The following is a 16,368-nucleotide window of genomic DNA, read 5'->3' as shown; positions in this document are numbered from 1 at the left end:
ATGGATTTAGAGAGTGAAAGGCACCAAAAGGATGCTAAGCAAAGCAGACTTCTTTGTTCTGAAAGAGGAACTTCATTAACCTCAGCTAACTTTACTTAAGACAATGCTTTTTGGCAACCTATCAATTTTCAAGTCTGACCACCCCCCCCCCCACACCTTTATAATTGCTTCCCTTTAATTTACACTGCAACTCCTTCAGGGGGAAAAATTATAGGACCTACAATCGGGTGAACGAAAAGGAAGTCTCTTTCCAGATTTTCAGTGGGATTTGGATTGTCTAAAACTAAACAATCACAGAATATCAATTTCTCCATTTTACTTCATCTATTTTTACCTAGCAACAAGAGTTTGACAAAAAAATCAACAACAAATGCAAAGTATATGATTCTTCTGGTGTCATTACTTTCCTGAAATGAAAAATTAGGCCACGTTATCATGTGCAAGAAGTATTTAATATCTCCCTTTAATATATTGATTATATTATCAATTGAAAAATAACATACCTGATAAGAATCGTTCTACAAACCAAATGTATGCTGAAGAATTGAACAATGGTATTACAAAAGTCTTGCTGCAAATCTAGGGCTTAAGTCCTTGTTAAAAGTTTCTTATATTAATAATATATTTCAGCTTTATCATCCATCAGTGGTGCTACCACCTGATTAAAATGTACCTCTAATGAGCATTGCCAGTATTATTGCTACCAAGAATGATAAAGCACTCATAGGAGTGTGAAGAGATTCAATACCATCTTTATATGTAATTTCTACTTGTGCTTGTAATGAGAGATGATTCAGAGAGTCCTTGATCAATTTGATGATTATTCCCAATCAGCTTGATGAAATTACTTGGCTTGGACATTTGTTGGAAGGTTCACCTCCCATGCACCCTAGTTCCCACTGAATGGAAATGGGGAAGTCCTATGATTACTCTATTACAGGGGCTGTTTCTAAGGTGATTCACACCTGAGATTTAGATAGGACTAACATTGGTTAAAGAATTTTTTTTTGGTTTTCCATATTTGGTTTAAATATAGCAAGTTGTAAAAAAAATATTATTTTTACTTTTTTTCTTTGCAAGTGTTTTCTGTCTTTTGGATTTCTAGATTGAAGGCAGTGGAGAGAAAGGGAATGGAAAGGGAGAAGATATTTTTCCCATCCCTATTTCCCAGGAGAAGAAAATAGTGATTTGTAGGAGAATCAAATGCTGATCAGCTGATCAGAGTATTTTTTTCAGCATGTTTCCCTTTATGCACTCATGTGCAAACTAATAGTCCTGAGAACTGATGTTTTCAGCCTAGAACAAGGGGGATTATGGCATCAGTAATCTGAAGTTCAGCATACCTGAGTTCAAGAGTCAGGTATTGTACCAACTTTTTAAAGAGAGAAAATTTCTAAAAGGTATTGTATTTAGAAGAAAAGGTGGACAGACAACATGATGGTCCTGTATCTGAAGAATAAAAGCATGTCATAATTGGCCAGGAGATCTAGAACCTGGTGACCTTCCATATCTCTGTTGTTTGCTTGGACAGTGCAAGTCCTAAGTGAAGGAGAAATACCTGTTTAGCAGTCACATAAAGGGTATTTACTTTATGGGTGGCATAGGAGGAAGGAGAAAGAGGGAGTTTTTTTAAGTTTATGGTAGGTGAAATACAAGTTGACCAATGCCTGATATGCCTATTGTATGTTGAGTATCTTTGTAGAAAGGTAACCTATTAAACACATCACATCTAAGTTGCATTTTAAAGACCTCCTGGGGAATTACAAATAGAGGCATGATAAGTCAAAAGAGAGAAGGGTCCCTCTCTGGAATCACTGAAAGAAATGAATCCATCCCTTAGGCCTACTATACAATTGACTTTTGGTTTACTAACAATTTTGATTCTTCAAATTTAAATTGGGATGCTTTGGGGGGGGGGGTCCAAGCTCTACAGTATCAAAAAGAAAATATAAGTGTGAAAAAGAAGGGTTATAGGTTAGGGAGTAACTTTGGATCTTTTGAAGTGCTACTCAGCTTCTCAAATATGTTCCAGACTAGTTACTTTCTCCTCCTGAATTCCAAGTTTATCTCATTGTTCAAGTGAATGGGATGTCCATCTAGCTATATGTCTTCATCTTGACAATGGACATTATTTATTAACTTCCTTTTTCCTCTATGGATCTGATCTCTTTTTGTGAATGGTATTGGATCTCCCTGAGAAGGTTCTTTACTATTCTTTGGCTAGATGTAATCCTTATAGTCATCAATCAATCAGCATATATTTATTTAGAGCTACTGTGTAACACAGACTGTTCTAGGTACCATGGACATAAAGATATAAGCAAAATTCTCCCTATCCTTAAGGAACTAATACTAATTCTTTAGGGAAAGAGACCATGTACATAAGAGTTTATAAAAATAAATAAATACAAGGAATTTTTAGGGAGAGGTAAAACAATAGAATCTGGGGGGGGGCATGTGGAAGCCTTCTTCTCCTTGACTTATGTGTAGGGCATTCTCTACATAACTAGTGATAATATTTAGTAGCATATTCCTTTATCTTTTAAGCCTCCATTGATACTGATAATTGGAAAATTATTGAACAAACATATCTCTGTGATTGCATCTGATGAAGAAACTTGGATGATTTTTACATAAACAGAAGACAAACTTTGTCAGAGGTTGCTGTGCTATTGAGTCAAATATATTTTTTTTTATTTAATATATAGTACACAGCCGGTTTTTCTGTGCTCTACACCTACCAATCATGAGTGTGAAGAAGTGGTCTCCTGCACAAAATTGTTTATGTAATTCTAGCATTTCTCTTCTAACATTTTCATCAGATACCATTCATATATGTGCATATTGTTCTCATAAAATTTTCATAAAGATGAAAAAGTAGGCATATGGGTTGGTAGTTACTGATATCCTTTCATTTGGATTTTTTTTTTGTTAACAATACCATCTGTGATTTTTCCTATCATTTGGTACTACTCAGATATCTTGAAAATATATCCCTCAATGCCTTCAAAATTGTGTTGCCTGTAGTGCACAGACTTCCCCTTCCACCATCACCCCTCTCCACCCCCTGCCTACGTGCTTAGTCTAAACCAGCTGCTGTTAGTGATTTCATCTTCTTATGCATCATTTTTAGTTTCCCATACAGAACATTAAGTATGGTATGGCAGGGAGGCTTCAGGGTCCAAATATGCTAGTTTCACTCCCATATTATGAGAATTGATCACCACCAAAAAGGTGGCAAATCTATTCTGCTTTTTTCATTTATTTGTTGTCCTCTTTCCAGGTTCAACTTTAAGTGTTCTGGGGATGATCTGGCTTAGTTGGCACAAACTTAGAGCATTCTGCAGATTTACTTTAATCTCTCTACATTATTCCTCCCAGTTTTACGAAGAGATACTACTAAAAAATGTTCCATGATCTCTAATAGTAAAAAATAGGAATAATAACATAAATAATGATAATCATGATAATATTAACAATGATGAAAATAATAATATTTCAAGATTATTTCTTCAGTACTATGAGGTAAGTGGTACAAAATTTATTTTCCCTATTTTATGGCTGAGAAAATTGAATGTTAGAATGGTCAAATGCCTCGCTAATGGTCACACTGCTAATAAGTTTTAGATTCTGGACTCCACTTCTGTTTTTTTCTAATTCTGTGTCTAGCACTCTTTTTATCACGTTGTGGTATACTTTATCTCATATTTTTTGTCTGCACCATCATTTCATATTAATTTTTTGTATGTTTAACATTCCAAAGCTAGTACAGTGGTTTATAGTAAGTTTCATTTAAGGATGGCAAAGATATTTTCATCATTGTGTTGCTGATGGAAAGGCTATACATCTCTCAGTGAAACACAACTTATTAAAACGTATGGTAGAGTAGAAAAAGCATATGATTCAAAAGTCAGAAGATGTAAATTCAGTTTGAATTTGCTCTGACTTTTCCTAGCTATGTGAATTGAAGTGAGGCCTTCAACCTCTCTATGTTTCTTAACATATCAAATGAGATTAGAAATACTTATGTTACCTTCCTCAGAGGGTCATTCTAAAGAGCAAATGATATAACTGATATATAAAATGATATTTTTAAAATGCATAGGAAAGACCCAAAACCCAAAGCGCTTGAATCCATAAATTTCTATACTCAGCTATGGTTTTATGGTTTGCTTAACTGTCAAGCCCCTCAGTAGTAGGTGGGATCTATCAATAGATTTTGAAACTTTACTGATAGATCTCCAAGCTGATTGCTGCTCTCACGTACTCAAGCCTTCCAAGTACATGGGAAAAAATCAACAGGAATAGCTATACCTCATCCTTTGCTCTATTTAGAGATCCGAGATTGCTGGGCCTAGAGATAAGAAGATTTGAATTCAAATTCAGTCAGACTCTAACTAGCTATGTAACCTTTGGCAGGTCACTTAACTCTTGTACCTCAGTTTCTTCATCTGTAATATGGAGTTAATGATAGCACCTACTACACATGGTTAATGTATTGATAAAATGAGATCATTCTAAAGGGTTAAACATAGTCCCTGGTACATAGTAGACCCTTAATAAATACTTGTTACCTTCTCTCCCCAACTCCTCACCCTAGTGGATTTAAGGAGACAGAAACAGAGATCCTTATAATTTAAGAAAATAAAAATTATCTTGTTCTCCCAGAATAGACAACTAGGTGGGAAACTACTTCTCAAAATTAAATGGCATATATGTAAAACTCAAAGATGGATTGTGTAAATAACCAAGGTCTGATAGGTATTGTCTTACTCAATTCAGAAGGCAGGCTTTAGTAGCAGTAGCTTCTCAAGGAAAGTAATAGCTTACTCAGACCTGCAAAATAAAGTAGGTAGGAGGAGGAGGAAGATGAGGAGTACAAGTAGTAAATTTATATATGTATGTGTGTGCATATACATATATACATACATATGTGTGTATTACTCACTTGAGCTTTACAACAACCTTATGAGGTATCATTTTTCAGTCATTTCAGTCTTGTCCTACTCTTCATGACCCCATTTGGAGTTTTCTTGGAAAAGATACTGGAGTGGTTTACCATTTCTTTCTACAGCTAATTTTACAGATGATGAAACTGAGGCAAACAGGGCGAAGCAACTTGCTCAGGGTTACACAGCTAGTAAGTGTCTGAGGCCAGATTTGAACTCAGGAAATGTCTTCCTGACTCCAGGCCCAGTACTCTTTCCATTACGCCACCTCTCCTATGAGGTAAATGCTATTATCACATTTTACAGGTGAGGAACTAGGGTGAAGAAGGGCTTGCCCAGTCACATAGCTAGTAGTCATCTGAGGAAGGATTTGATCTCAGGTCTTCCTGACTCCACAGGCAATGTTCTATTATCAATACTACTGAGCTGCGCTTGAAGTAAGACAGATCTCACTTCTAAGTATTGGCCTGCAGGACCAGGCACTGTACATTTACCCTACCTTCCCTCACACTTGATATTGGTCATCAGTCTAGCAACAGAGATTCTTTTTTTTTGGAGGGGGGAAGGCAAGGCAATTGGGGTTAAGTGACTTGCCCAAGGTCACACAGCTAGTAAATGTGTCAAGTGTCTGAGACTGGATTTGTACTCAGGTCCTCCTGACTCCAGGGCTGGTTTTCTACTCACTGTACCACTTAGCTGCCTCAGGAACAGAGATTCTTATGAACACCTGCTGATCTCTTGCCTCCACATACAACCTGGAGGAACCAATCAAGTCAATTTTCAAAAGGGGAGGAGGGCTAATTTAACTGAGTACCCCAATCATGCCTCAGTTTCCTACAACCATCAAAGTCCCAGGATGCCATCAATTCCTGCCTTATGCACTAGGCAAGACTAGAGGCTGGACAAGGACAGAGACAGAGACAGACAGGAGTCCACTTCTTCTACTTCATCTTTCCCACTCTTCTCCATCTATTCCACCCTCTCAGACTGACAATCAAATCATCATTACCTTTAAAACTGTGAAGGGCATGGTCAATGACCATCCTATGGCTCCATTAAGCATCTCTGATTCAAAACCATGATCTAGCTGGGGCAGAGCTTGCTTCCCTGTCCACCTTCCTCCATTGCCTCAAACCCTTCCGTGGAACCTCATTCTTCTCATTTCTCTCTCTCTCTTAATCTTTCTTGGAAAATATCTTCTATCAATATAATATTACATTATATATATATATTTTCTATTTACTTATACAAGTACATATTGCTTCCTGAGTTAAAATCTGAACTTCTAGCTGTGTGACCCTAGACAGGCAACTTAAATTCTGTTTGTCTCAGTTTGCTCAACTATGAAATGGGGATAATAGTAGAACTCATCTCAACAGGGGTGTTGTGAGAATCAAATGAGATAATATTTGTAAGAAGTTCTTAGCACAGTAGTAGGTGTTATATAAATGCTTACTCCCTTCTCTTCTCCTCTTTCTTCCTCAATAGAATATAAGTTCCTTGAGGATAGAAACTGCTTTATTGTCATTATATTCCTAACAACTAGCACCCAGAGCACACCTGATATATTGTAGGTACTTAATAAATACTTGTTTAATTTAGCTGCATTAATTCATTACTATAATAATACCTTAAATCATTTGCTAATGTTTTCTAGGATCATCATTTTGATAGGATCATAAGTAAAACTATGGGTGAGATCCTTCCCCTTCCTAAGGAAGAATAAGTAAATTTTAGAAAGGCTATGTATGCTTTCTGAAGGAATAAACAATGGCCATTCCTTTAACTTTGAGGAAAGTTAACATAGCTAAAATATGTAACATATTCCCACAATTGGCCTAGATTTCAAAAGGCCTTTCTAGTTTAAAATTCAGTGATCTTAATCACGGGTCCTCTTAAAAACACTTTAAATTGAAGTGTTGCTAGTCAGAGATTTAGAACACATTAGAATTAGATGAAGTCAAGTTTTAAGTTGGTAGGCAGAAATATTACATTTAAAATCTTATCTATTTTGCCTGACAGGCTCTAAATAACTCTCTGTGCATTAATAATTATTTTGACCAAAAGAGAAGACTTTGTATTTTGCAGCAGAGGAGTTTGAAACTAAAGGGTAAATCCCAAGAGATATAACATGATTTTATTAGCTTGATAAATTGCAGGAGTAAGTGGGGGAAAATGTTCCTATCATGTTGGCCTAAGACATATTTGGAATTCTGCTGTTAAATTTCAATCAATCACATAATCTCTGAAACCAAAAGTAAGGAGGGTAGAAAAAATAGTGATTTAAATAAAATTATGGGTTGACCAACCTGGTTTTGTTTACAATGTCTTTTTAATCATAATCTGTCTCTTTAAAAATAAAGATAAATTTGCTTATTTTCTTCAATATACCATGGCATACCTAGAGCTATAAGACAGAGGTTAATAATTCACATTTATATTGTGCTTTAAGCATCTTCACATATATTATCTCATTTGATTTTCACAAGATCCTTGAGAGGAAAGTGGTACAAGTATGAGTATACCTGAGTCCATAAATAGAACTTTTAGAAAGAGAGCAAGAGACATAAATGTTACCAACAACTGAAGTGGTGGTGTAGGCAGTAGGCCATTATCACAAGGAAAGACAGAGATAGACAGGAGACCACTAATGAGATGGGGAGGGGCAGGAGCTAACCCTAGGCGGCTATCTGTTAACTTTCTTTTTTAATTCATTATTCTTGATAACTATTTTCTAATTAGAATACTTATGGCTAGTCCTGGATATCTTTGTATGGAAGGTGTGGAGACATCTCACCTGCCTCTCCCTTCTGCTTCTCCCCAAACACAGGTGTGGCCCCAAGGGACATTTTTTTTCCTTTTCTTCCTGATGGTGAATATGTGAGTCTAAACCCCCAAATGTTGTGACCTTTTGTTAATTCACAAAGAATGTAAGAGCAGGAGCTTGTATTGTTACCTTCTACCTGGGCAAAGGAAGGACTTGCTTTGGGCATCTTACTCTCACATTGTCTGTGGGTATATGTGGAAGAAGGATGTGAATCATTTTGTTAAGACAATATATGTCAGGTAACGAGCCATTGTCACTCACCTGTCTCCTGTACCAATCCCTGCCAAATATTTATCTTCTATTCCTATCAAATTTGGGGAAGGCCTACCATAGGTTAAATAAAGGCTGAAACTCTTACAAAGTAAGAGGAGCTTATCGTAGCTGTACCACCCTTAGTGTCTTCTCCTTATTCCTGGTCTATTACAATATTTACTTTAAAGAAATAAAGTTGTTTTCTTTAGGAGACCACACTTTGTAATATTAAAACCAATAGAAAATATATACTAAAGGAAAGAGGAGGCAGGAATATTAGTGATTTAAAATTTTTGTGCCCAAATCTGAACACAATATGCCACATATGATTTGACTGCATCAGAGTTCAGCAAAACTATTAATTGATTGGTCAATAAATATTTGTTAAGTAACTAATAATATGCTTCAGACATGGTGCTAAGTGTTAGAGATACAAAAAAATGTAAAAGATAGACTGATTTCAAGGAGTTCACAATCTTATTGAAAAGGAAATATGCAAATAACTATCTACAAACAAGTTATACACAGAAAAAATAGGAAAAAAAATATATTCAGAGGGAAGACAGAGATGAAGATGAAGAACATACCATGCATATGGGGTAAACTATGAAGATGTCCAGTCAGGAGATAGGGTGTCTTATTTGAGAAACATCCAAAAAACCAGTATCATTAGATAATAGGGTATGTGGGGAGAGAGAATGGAATGTGTAAGAAGACCAGAAAGGTGGGATGGACAGGTTATAAAGGGCTTTGGAAACCAAATAGAGGATTTAATATTTGATTCTGGAGGAGATAGGGAGCCACTAGAGTTTATTGACTAGAGGGTGTTACATGGTTTTGGAATTGTGCTTTAGGAAGATTATTTTGACAACTCCATGGAGGTTGAATTGGAAGGAGACTTGGGGCAGTGAGACATACCAGCAGGCTATTTTTATTTTTTTTTATTTTGAGTTCCCAATTCTATCCCTTCCTTCTTCCCTACCTCCCAACTAAGATGCAATAAGCAATTTGATATAGGTCATACTTGTGAAATAATTTAAAAAATATTTCCATATTAGTCATTTTATGGAAGAAAAGTAGAACAGAAAGGAAGGAAGGTAGGAAGGAAGTAAAGAAGGAAGGATGAAGGAAAGGAAGAATGAAAGAAATATCATGCTTTGGTCTATATTTTTGTATGTATATGTTGTATTTTGTATAATTTGCATTTCTTTAATTAATAGTGATTTAGAACATTTTAATAAATCTATAGATCATTTTGATTCTTCTGAAAACTCATTCATGTCCTTTGACCATTTAACAATCAGGGAATGATTTTTATTCTTAGAAATACAACTCTGTTCTCTATATAGTTGAAAAATGAGGCCTTTATGAGAAATTCTTCCTGTAAAATATTTTTCCCATGTTTTCTGCTTGCTTTCTAATTTTGGTTGCATTAATTTTGTTTGTGTAAAACCTTCTTAATTTTGTTTAATCAAAATTATCTATTTTACATTCAATAATGTTCTCTATCTCTTGTGTGGGCCTCAGTAGACTTTTTTGCAATAGTCCAGGAATAAAGAGAAGAGACTAAGGGTGGTGGCAGCATCAGAGGAGAGTAGAAAGAATGTTTGAGAGATTTTACAAAAATGAAATTCACATGTCTTGACAACAGTTTGGATATGGGAGAGATGAGAGAGAGTGAGAAGTTGAGCTTGATGTCTACTTTGTGAGCCTAGAACACTGGAAGAATGGTAGTACCCTTAAAATAAATTAGGAAAAGAATAAAGTTTAGAAGGAAAGATAATGAGTTTTGTTTTGGTGTTGAATTTAAGATATGCATGAGGCATCTGTTCAAAATGTCCACTAGTCAGCTGAGAGGATAAGACTGGATAAATAGATTTGAATATCTTCAGCATAGAAATGATAATTTAATCCACAGGAGCCAAAATCACCAAATGAAATAGTATAGAGGAAGAAGCAAAGGCCCAGCAAAGAGCCCTGTGGTACTCTCATGTTACCTGGATGAAGATCCAGCAAAGAATACTAAGGAGTAGTCAGATAGGTAGGGGGAGAACCAGGAGAGATGGGTGCCCTGAAAGCCTAAAGAGAAGAGAGTTTTAAAGAGGAGATGATTGACAATGTCAAAAGCTGCAGAGAGGCCAAGAAGGATGAGGACTGAGAAAAGACTATCAGATTCGGCCTCACTCATGGAAACTATGTCTCTCTTACTTCAGCCTAAGATCACATTAGCATTTTAGGCTGCCATATTATTATCACACACTTATTATTGCAAACCCTTATTGAGCTTTATGATTCTCCCAAATCTTTTGAGGCAAATTAATGTCAACCATAACTTTCTGTAAAGATCATTTTTGGGCTTAGATCCATCATCCAACATGTTGGTTAGCATTTTCAGTTTTGTATCACCTGCAAAATAGACACATACCATCTATGCCTTTACCCAAATCACTGGGAAAAAAAAGGTCAAACAAGCATGTTCCGATAGAACAGTTCCTTGGAAAACTATTATTGAGATCTAACAAAATAACATTGAGTCATTAATGACTACTCTTTTGGGTCCAATAATTCAACCATTTTTTAATCCTTTTTTTTTCGGCACATCCAACACACATATCTCCATCTTTTCCACAACCACAAAAAGAAACTTTGTCAAATGTTTTCCCAAAATTTAGATAAGCTCTCTCTAAATTCTTGTGGTCTGTTAGTCTTGGATTCCTATATTAAAGAAAGAAATTAAGCTAATATGTCATGACTCGCTCTTGATAAAGTCATTCTAGCTCCTTGTAATGACTATTGGCTTTTCTAAGTACTCCATAACCATCATTTTATTGATTCAAAGTTAAATTCAAAAACCTACAGTTTTCAGACTCCATTTAATTCCTTTAAAAAATTTAAATAAGTATATTTGATATAATATGAATAATACTTCTGCCATAGGCTGGACTAGTTTTTTTCTGTCTCCCCTCCAAAAAAAATCCTCCTTTCTTTCCTAATTTCCTGTTACTAATAGGCACTGCTCTTCTCCCAGTCACCTAGACTGGAAATTTACATATCCTCCTCAATTCCTCACAGTCAATCACCCCACATATCCAATCTATTGACAAGTCTTGTAGATCTCTACTTTCATTTCATCATTCATATGTGCCTACTTCTCTCCTCTCCTTTTGGCCCCCATTACCTGATGCCTGGACTACTGCGTTAACTTGATAGTTTCTCTCTGCCTCCTATGTCCCTACTCTCGTCCCCTGAAACCAATAGGTACAGAGGTTGCAATATGGATTTAAAAAGGCTACATATAGCTAATTCAAGCACAGATCAATGCATGGGAAGAGATAAACTACTGGCAGGACAAACATCATTGGGATAAGGAAATATTTATTCAGTGTCATGCCAACCAATATATAGTTATTATATTGGTCTTCCTAAAGTGTAGATCTAATCAGGACACCCTGCCCTCCATGCAAACACACACTATTCTGTTAAATCCAATAGCTCCCTATTACCTGTAGAATCAAATATAAAATTCCCTCATTGGCTTTTAAAGCCCTTTATGACCTGGCTCCATCCTGCCTTTGCAGTCTTCTTATACCTAATTCCCCTTAATGGCATCTTCAAGATTTTGTCTTTATCTGGTTCTACAAATCCAAGTTGCCAGACAGATATAGGCATGACATAATTACATTGTCATAGTGATGTCAGTTAGCATGGAAGTTTATGGCTTTGAGCACATTGCCTCATGATGCTACAAGTTGGTGCCCTGAATCCAATAGATACATACAGAGGTTGTAATATAGATTTTTAAAGGCTACATATAGCTAACTCAAGCACAGATCAATGTGTAGGTAGAAATGGGCCACTGTCAAGACAGGTATCACTGAAATAAAGAAAAATATTTTGGTTCAGCAATACTGCCTATTGCTTTCAGCAGCACACTTTAAATGTGAGTTTCCAAAGAGGGCAACCCTATTTCTTAAAAATGATTATACTTTTCATCGAACTAGAATATAACTCTTTCAAGGTCTAAAAGATCACTCAAGCTCTGCTCTTTTACCAATCTCTAATTTAGAATTGTGGTAACTTCCAGTTTGAAGAGTATTAAATCTGTTTAGATTTAAAGCTTGTGTTCAGAGAAACTATCTCCTCTGCTTTGTCCTCATTTATTAAATTATTGCATTCTTCTTTTGCTCATTTTTCTCCTATTTATTGCATTTTGCTATTTAGGCAGTGTTAATGGAATGTGTGGGATGCAGGTGGGGAGGAGAGAGATATACATACTTTTTAAAAATACAATATCCTTAAATTTCTTGCTTAAGCATGGCAGAGCATGACCCTGCCCTTTCAAAGCTCATCTATAAGCTAGATATTAGAACAATGAGATGAGATTAAACCTACAAGTCAGCCTGAAATGGGGACCTTAGCTCCACTGAGGGCAACCAGGTGGCTCAATGGGTAGAATGTTGCACCTGGAATCATAAAGACTCATCTTCCTGAGTTCAAATCTGGCCTCAGACATTTACTAGTTTAGCTTTGGTTGCCTCAGTTTTCTCATCTGTAAAATAATCTGGAGTAGGAAATGGCAAACTACTCCAGCATTTTTGCCAAGAAAATGCCAAACGGAGTCACTAAGAGTCAGACATGACTGAAAAATATGTGAACTTCATGAACTAAGCTCCACTGAAATAGCTTCTAATCTAGCCACTGTGTTACAGGCCCTCAGATGTGGTCTGAAGAACAGCAGTCTAAGAAATAAGTGAGATCATTGAATTGTAGAACTAGAGGGGCTCATAAAGGCCATTTAATTCAACCCTTTCTTTTTGGAAATTAATTGCTCAGGGTGACATAGAAAATTACTGGAAAATCAGGATGAGAATCTACCCCTATTCACTCCTAGTATGATGGCCTGTTTATCTCACCATGCTGCTCCTGTGCTTATCTCTACAACTAACAACTTTTGGATTGATGGTGCTATTTAACCAGGATGATAAAATTCCATCAAAATTAAAAATTGAATTCCTAAAGAACTGGAATACAGAGAGGAAGGTAGAAAGGATAGTGATAAACTAGTTTCTATATTTTGCAGATATAAAAATGTAGGCAAAGTATGCTCATATAATTTCTTAAGTATTCATTAGATATGTTAAGAGGTCAACAAGCTTTTCTGGCTATCCTAATACAGGATGTCTTTAAATCTGGACACATAGGGAAAATGCATATTTTGAAATATTTGAAATATTAACAGACCTTAGCCCCCTGACTTATTTTTCTGGGGTATGCTAAAGGAGAAGGTGATCTCAGAATCTGAGCAGATTTGAGAGAGTTAGAAGCCACTAGTAGACTGAGAGGGGTAGGAGCTCTGGGCACGCGGAATTGCCACCAGACCAAACCAGCCGTGAACAGCCGAGAAATTCAGCCAGCACGCTGGTCTGGGAGGTCACTGGGTGAGTGAAATGCCAGAGCAGAAACAGATCCAGGGCAGAAGTACTGGCTATGGCCACAATTGAGTCCCAGGCCTATCAGCCCAGGACAGCAGTCTGTTGGAGCACAGAACCTGCAACTACGGAAGCAGTAAGGCTGGAGGCCTCCAACCCACAGTCTGAAGGTTTGAAGTTTGCCTTCTTGAACGTCCATGAGCCATGATGTGTAGGTAAAATGGCTCTTATCCCTCCATTGAATAAAACACAGAGAATAATACCTCAGGAGAAACAGAGGAGACAGAGAGGGGCTTCGGTAGTGAGAGAAGTGGGGGAGAGGGCCCTTCCTGTGGTAGCAGAAGGAGACTAGTGCAGGAAGAGAGGTGTCCCAGAAGCCCTCATCTCAGCAGAACAATGAGAGTAACTGAGTTCCAGGGGGTAGAGTTAAGTAACATCAACACCAGGACACCAGACGTGGCCTTGCACAGCCAGGGAAAGTGGCAGACACCAACACAGACAAGAGCTGACACCACCCATGCTGTAGAACAGTCCTAGGGAAGGGGAGACTCCCAGCAGCCTGACCACCCTTCCTCCACACCTCACAAAACCAGAGACCAGAGAACATAAAGCTAGATCCCAAAACAAGAAATTTGGGACAGAGCCCCCTGAGCCTCAGAAGCAGGGATCCGCTTCAGAAACCAGAAGGAAAAAATAAACACCATGAAAAAGAACAGTAAGAAGCTTTCAGATAGAATTGATTCATATTATGGATACAGGGAAGATCAAAATACAAATTCAGAAGAGGACAGTATGGATACTACACCCACATCTGAAACCTCAAAAGGGAAATTGAACTGTTCTCCAGACCAAAAAGCATTCCTGGAAGAACTCAAGGAGGACTATAAAAACCGAATTAGGGAGGTAAAACAAAAATTGAAAAAATGGAAAAAAAGCTCAATGAGGAAAACAAATCTTTAAAATGTAAAATCAGGGAATTGGTTAAGGAAAATCAGAATATTAATGGAGAAAACGTCTCACTGAAAAGTAAAATCAACCAAATGGAAAAGGAGATAGAGAAGATAAAGGAAGAAAACAAAACATTAAAAATTAGAATTGGGGAAGTAGAAGCTAATGACTCTATGAGACGTCAAGAATCAGTGAAACAATATGTAAAGAATGAAAAAATTGAAGACAACGTGAAATATGTGATTGGAAAAACAACTGATCTGGAAAATAGATCCAGGAGAGACAATCTAAGAATTATTGGTCTGCCTGAAAGCTATGATATAAAAAAGAGCCTGGACAGTATCTTCCATGAAATCCTTAAGGAAAATTGCCCGGGGATCTTAGAACCAGAGGGTAAAATTATCATCAAAAGAATCCATCGATCACCCCCTGAAAAAGATCCCAAATTGGAAACTCCAAGAAATATTATAGCCAAATTCCATAAGTAACAGGTCAAAGAGAAAATACTGCAAGCAGCTAGGAAGAAGCAATTCAAATATCACAGAACTACAGTCAGGATCACAGAGGATCTTTCAGCTTCTACCTTAAATGACAGGAGAAATTGGAATATGATATGCTGAAAGGCAAAGGAGCTTGGACTGCAACCAAGGATTAACTATCCTGCAAAATTGAGCATAATTTTCCAGGCAAGGAGATGGACATCCAATGAAATAAGGGAGTTCCAGACCTTCCTGATGAAAAGACCGAGCTCAGTGAAAAATTTGATCTCCAAATACAAAACTCAAGAAAGACATAAAGAGGTAAATGGGGACAAATCACCTAGTTAATCAATAAGACTAATTAATTACATCTTAATACAGGATTATTTTGTTTTATATAGGTTTTATATATATATATATATATATGTATATGTATATACATATACATATACATATATATATAACATATATATGTGTATATGTAGTCTTGAGAACTGTATACTTCTCATGACAATTGAAAGAGATATTCATAGACTGTGGGTATCAGTATAAAATAACCAATATAATGATAAAAATATAGTTAAGAGATATAAAGGGATGGTTCTGGGAGAAGAGGTAAGGAAGTAGTAGAAAAGGGTAAATTACATCACATGAAGAGGCACAAAAACATATTATAGTAGAGGGAAAGAAGGGAGGGAGAAGTATTTGAGCTTTACTCTCATTAGATTTGATTCAAGAAGGGAATAACATACCCTGATAAGTATAGAAATCTAACTTGTCCTACATGCAGGAGGAGGGGAAAAGGGAAAAAAGGGAGCGGGGTGGTCAGAAGGGATGGAAGAAGTAGCAATCAGAAAATGGTAAGATAAGGGAGGGGAATCAAGAGGGAGCATAAACTGAGGAAGGAGGCAGTGAAAAGAAAAGCTAGGTTGAGGAATGGAAGGGAAAGGGAGAAACAAAAGCATTAACAGGGGGAAATAGGACAGAGAAAAAGACACAGATAGTAATCATAACTGTGAATGAGAATGGGATGAACTCTCCCATAAAACGGAAGTGGATAGCAGAATGGATTAAAAACCATAATCAGGATATATGCTTACAACATGCTGTTTACAAGAAGCACATTTGGAACAGGGGGATACACACAGGGTAAGGTAAAAGGCTGGAGTAGAATATATTGTGCTTCAGCTAAAGTAAAAAAAGCAAGGGTGCAATCCTAATCTCAGACAAAGCAAAAGCAAAGATAGATTTAATTAAAAGGGATAAGGAAGGACACTACATGCTGCTAAAAGGTACCATAAACAATGAAGCAATATCAATATTTAACATATATGCACCAAGTGGTATAGCAGGCAAATTCATAGAGGAGAAGTTAAGGGAGTAACAGGATGAAATAGGCAGCAAAACCATACTAGTGGGGGACCTCAACGTCCCCCTCACTGAACTTGATAAATCTAACCTCAAAATAAACAAGAAAGAAGTTA

The sequence above is a fragment of the Trichosurus vulpecula genome, chromosome 2 (genome assembly GCF_011100635.1).
Source record: "Trichosurus vulpecula isolate mTriVul1 chromosome 2, mTriVul1.pri, whole genome shotgun sequence".
NCBI classification, from domain to species: domain Eukaryota; kingdom Metazoa; phylum Chordata; class Mammalia; order Diprotodontia; family Phalangeridae; genus Trichosurus; species Trichosurus vulpecula.
This window is presented reverse-complemented; position numbering follows the sequence as displayed.